Here is a 6000-nt window from a genome sequence, read left to right on the forward strand (position 1 = left end):
TTATGCCCTCTCTATTTGTCAATTGCCCGACTGTAATTTGTTCACCCAACATGCTTTTATCTTATGGGAGAGACACCTCTAGTGAACTGTGGACCCCGGTCCATTCTTTAATACTGAAATACAAATCTGCTGCAATACTTGTTTTTACTGTTTTCTCTGCAAACAATCATCTTCCACACAATACGGTTAATCCTTTGTTACAGCAAGCCGGTGAGATTGACAACCTCACTGTTTCGTTGGGGCAAAGTACTTTGGTTGTGTTGTGCGGGTTCCACGTTGGCGCCGGAATCTCCGGTGTTGCGCCGCACTACATCCCGCCGCCATCAACCTTCAACGTGCTTCTTGGCTCCTCCTGGTTCGATAAACCTTGGTTTCTTTCCGAGGGAAAACTTGTTGCTGTGCGCATCATACCTTCCTCTTGGGGTTCCCAACGAACGTGTGAAATACACGCCATCAAGCATATTTTTACGGCGCCGTTGCCGGGGAGATCAAGACACGCTCGCAAGGGGAGTCTCCACTTCTCAATCTCTTTACTTTGTTTTTGTCTTGCTTTATTTTATTTACTACTTTGTTTGCTGCATTATATCAAAACACAAAAAAATTAGTTGCTAGCTTTACTTTATTTACTGTCTTGCACTCTATATCAAAAACACAAAAAAAATAGTTTACTTGCATTTACTTTATCTAGTTTGCTTTATTTACTACTGCTAAAATGACCACCCCTGAAAATACTAAGTTGTGTGACTTCACTAGCACAAATAATAATGATTTCCTATGCACACCTATTGCTCCACCTGCTACTACAAGCAGAATTCTTTGAAATTAAACCTGCTTTACTAAATCTTGTAATGCGAGAGCAATTTTCTGGTGTTAGTTCTGATGATGCTGCTGCCCATCTCAATAATTTTGTTGAACTATGTGAAATGCAAAAATATAAAAATGTAGATGGTGACATTATAAAATTAAAATTGTTTCCTTTCTCATTAAGAGGAAGAGCTAAAGATTGGTTGCTGTCTCTGCCTAAGAATAGTATTGATTCCTGGACTAAATGCAAGGATGCTTTTATTGGTAGATATTATCCCCCTGCTAAAATTATATCTTTGAGGAGTAGCATAATGAATTTTAAACAATTGGATAATGAACATGTTGCTCAAGCTTGGGAAAGAATGAAATCTCTCGGTTAAAAATTGCCCAACCCATGGACTGACTAGTTGGATGATCATCCAAACCTTCTATGCAGGACTAAATTTTTCTTCGCGGAATTTATTGGATTCAGCTGCTGGAGGTACCTTTATGTCCATCACTCTTGGTGAAGCAACAAAGCTTCTTGATAATATGATGATTAATTACTCTGAATGGCACACGGAAAGAGTTCCACAAGGTAAGAAGGTAAATTCGTTGAAGAATCCTCTTCCTTGAATGATAAGGTTGATGCTATTATGTCTATGCTTGTGAATGATAGGACTAATGTTGATCCTAATAATGTTCCATTAGCTTCATTGGTTGCCCAAGAAGAACATGTTGATGTAAACTTCATTAAAAATAATAATTTCAACAACAATGCTTATCGGAACAATTCTAGTAATAACTATAGGCCATATCCTTATAATAATGGTAACGGTTATGCTAATTCTTATGGGAATTCTTACAACAATAATAGGAATACACCCCCTGGACTTGAATCTATGCTTAAAGAATTTATTAGTACACAAACTGCTTTTAACAAATCTGTTGAGGAAAAGCTCAATAAAATTGATATTCTTGCTTCTAAGGTTGATAGTCTTGCCTCTGATGTTGATCTTTTGAAATCGAAAGTTATGCCTAATAGGGATATTGAAAATAAAAAATTTACTACAGCAAATGCCATCCAAGTTAGAATTAATGAGAATATAAGATTAATGGCTGAACTGCGTGCTAGGTGGGATAGAGAAGAAAATGAAAAACTAGCTAAAGAGAAAAATGTAGCTAAAGTTTGGACCATTACCACCACTAGCAATGCTAATGATTCACATGTTGCTGCACCTCCTACTATTAATGGTAAAATAATTGGTGTTGGCAATGTTTCTACTCCTAGTGCAAAGCGCGCAAAATTACCCGAAACTGCTAAAACTGCTGAAACTGCCTGTGATAAAACTGCTGAAATTTTTTCCAACCTTGGGGATGATAATCCCATTGCTTTAGATTGTAATGACTTAGATTTTGATGATTGCCACATCTCTGAAGTTATAAAGTTCTTACAAAAACTTGCTAAGAGTCCCAATGCTAGCGCTGTAAACTTGGCTTTCACAAAACATATTACAAATGCTCTCATAAAAGCTAGAGAAGAGAAACTAAAACTTGAAACTTCTATTCCTAGAAAGCTAGAGGATGGTTGGGAGCCCATCATTAAAATGAGGGTCAAAGATTTTGATTGTAATGCTTTATGTGATCTTGGTGCAAGTATTTCGTTATGCCTAAGAAAGTCTATGATATGCTTGACTTGCCACCATTGAAAAACTCGTTATCCGGATGTTAATCTCGCTGATAATGCTAAAAAGAAACCTTTGGGGAGAGTTGATAATGTTCATATTATGGTTAACAATAACCTTGTCCCCGTTGATTTTGTTGTCTTGGATATTGAATGCAATGCATCTTGCCCCATTATATTGGGAAGACCTTTTCTTCGAACCGTTGGTGCTACTATTGATATGAAGGAAGGTAATATTAAATATCAATTTCCTCTCAAGAAAGGTATGGAACACTTCCCTAGAAAGAGAATGAAGTTACCTTATGATTCTATTATTAGAACAAATTATGATGTTGATGCTTCATCTCTCGATGTTACTTGATATACACTTTCCGCGCCTAGCCGAAAGGCGTTAAAGAAAAGCGCTTATGGGAGACAACCCATGTTTTTACTATAGTATTTTTGTTTTATATTTGAGTCTTGGAAGTTGTTTACTACTGTAGCAACCTCTCCTTATCTTAGTTTTGAGTTTTGTTGTGCCAAGTAAAAGTCTTTGATAGTAAAGTAAGTACTAGATTTGGATTACTGCGCAGTTCCAGATTTCTTTGCTGTCACGAATCTGGGTCTACCTCCCTGTAGGTAGCTCAGAAAATTAAGCCAATTTACGTGCATGATCCTCAGATATGTACGCAACTTTCATTCAATTTGGTCATTTTCATTTGAGCAAGTCTGGTGCCCTAATAAAATCCATCTTTACGGACTGTTCTGTTTTGACAGATTCTGCCTTTTATTTCGCATTGCCTCTTTTGCTATGTTGGATGAATTTCTTTGATCCATTAATGTCCAGTAGCTTTATGCAATGTCCAGAAGTGTTAAGAATGATTGTGTCACCTCTGAACATGTGAATTTTTATTGTGCACTAACCCTCTAATGAGTTGTTTCGAGTTTGGTGTGGAGGAAGTTTTCAAGGATCAAGAGAGGAGTATGATACAATATGATCAAGGAGAGTGAAAGCTCTAAGCTTGGGGATGCCCCGGTGGTTCACCCCTGCATATTCTAAGAAGACTCAAGCGTCTAAGCTTGGGGATGCCCAAGGCATCCCCTTCTTCATCGACAACATTATCGAGTTCCTCCCCGAAACTATATTTTTATTCCGTCACATCTTATGCACTTTGCTTGGAGCGTCGGTTTGTTTTTGTTTTTGTTTTGTTTGAATAAAATGGATCCTAGCATTCACTTTATGGGAGAGAGACACGCTCCGCTGTAGCATATGGACAAGTATGTCCTTAGGCTCTACTCATAGTATTCATGGCGAAGTTTCTTCTTCGTTAAATTGTTATATGGTTGGAATTGGAAAATACTACATGTAGTAATTCTAAAATGTCTTGGATAATTTGATACTTGGCAATTGTTGTGCTCATGTTTAAGCTCTTGCATCATATACTTTGCACCCATTAATGAAGAAACACTTAGAGCTTGCTAATTTGGTTTGCATATTTGGTTTCTCTAGAGTCTAGATAATATCTAGTATTGAGTTTTGAACAACAAGGAAGACGGTGTAGAGTCTTATAATGTTTACAATATGTCTTTTATGTGAGTTTTGCTGCACCGTTCATCCTTGTGTTTGTTTCAAATAACCTTGCTAGCCTAAACCTTGTATCGAGAGGGAATACTTCTCATGCATCCAAAATACTTGAGCCAACCACTATGCCATTTGTGTCCACCATACCTACCTACTACATGGTATTTATCCGCCATTCCAAAGTAAATTGCTTGAGTGCTACCTTTAAAATTCCATCATTTACCTTTGCAATATATAGCTCATGGGACAAATAGCTTAAAAACTATTGTGGTATTGAATATGTACTTATGCACTTTATCTCTTATTAAGATGCTTGTTGTGCGATAACCATGCTTATGGGGACGCCATCAACTATTCTTTGTTGAATATCATGTGAGTTGCTATGCATGTTCGTCTTGTCTGAAGTAAGAGAGATCTACCACCTTAATGGTTGGAGCATGCATATTGTTAGAGAAGAACATTGGGCCGCTAACTAAAGCCATGAACCATGGTGGAAGTTTCAGTTTTGGACATATATCCTCAATCTCATATGAGAATACTAATTGTTGCTACATGCTTATGCATTAAAGAGGAGTCCATTATATGTTGTCCATGTTGTCCCGGTATGGATGTCTAAGTTGAGAATAATCAAAAGCGAGAAATCCAAAATGCGAGCTTTCTCCTTAGACCTTTGTACAGGCGGCATGGAGGTACCCCATTGTGACACTTGGTTAAAACATGTGCATTGCAAAGATCCAGGTAGTCCAAGCTAATTAGGACAAGGTGTGGGCACTATTAGTATACTATGCATGAGGCTTGCAACTTGTAAGATATAATTTACATAACTCATATGCTTTATTACTACCGTTGACAAAATTGTTTCATGTTTTCAAAATAAAAGCTCTAGCACAAATATAGCAATCGATGCTTTCCTCTTTGAAGATTCTTTTTACTTTTATGTTGAGTCAGTTCACCTATCTCTCTCCACCTCAAGAAGCAAACACTTGTGTGAACTGTGCATTGATTCCTACATACTTGCATATTGTACTTGTTATATTACTCTATGTTGACAATTATCCATGAGATATACATGTTACAAGTCGAAAGCAACCGCTGAAACTTAATCTTCCTTTGTGTTGCTTCAATACCTTTACTTTGATTTATTGCTTTATGAGTTAACTCTTATGCAAGACTTATTGATGCTTGTCTTGAAGTACTATTCATGAAAAGTCTTTGCTTTATGATTCACTTGTTTACTCATGTCATTACCATTGTTTTGATCGCTGCATTCATTACATATGTTTACAAATAGTATGATCAAGGTTATGATGGCATGTCACTTCAGAAATTATCTTTGTTATCGTTTTACCTGCTCGGGACGAGCAGAACTAAGCTTGGGGATGCTGATACGTCTCCGACGTATCGATAATTTTTTATGATCCATGCCATATTATTGATGATACCTACATGTTTTATGCACACTTTATGTCATATTCGTGCATTTTCTGGAACTAACCTATTAACAAGATGCCGAAGAGCCGATTCTTGTTTTCTCGCTGTTTTTGGTTTCGAAATCCTAGTAACGAAATATTCTCGGAATTGGACGAAATCAAGACCCGGGGTCCTATTTTGCCACGAACCTTCCGGAAGACCGAAAGGGATACGAAGTGGGGCGACGAGGCGCCGCCACCATAGGGCCGCGCGGCCGGAGGGGGCCCGCGCCGCCCTATGGTGTGGGCCCCTCGTCGGCCCTCCGACTCTGCCCTTCCGCCTACTTAAAGCCTCCGTCGCGAAACCCCGAGGCGAAAAACCACGATACGGAAAACCTTCCGCAGACGCCGCCGCCGCCAATCCCATCTCGGGGGATTCGGAGATCTCCTCCGCACCCTGCCGGAGAGGGGATTCATCTCCCGGAGGACTCTACACCGCCATGGTCGCCTCCGGAGTGATGAGTGAGTAGTTCACCCCTGCACTATGGGTCCATAGCAGTAGC

This window comes from Lolium rigidum, chromosome 1 (assembly GCF_022539505.1).
Source record: "Lolium rigidum isolate FL_2022 chromosome 1, APGP_CSIRO_Lrig_0.1, whole genome shotgun sequence".
Classification (NCBI taxonomy): Eukaryota; Viridiplantae; Streptophyta; class Magnoliopsida; order Poales; family Poaceae; genus Lolium; species Lolium rigidum.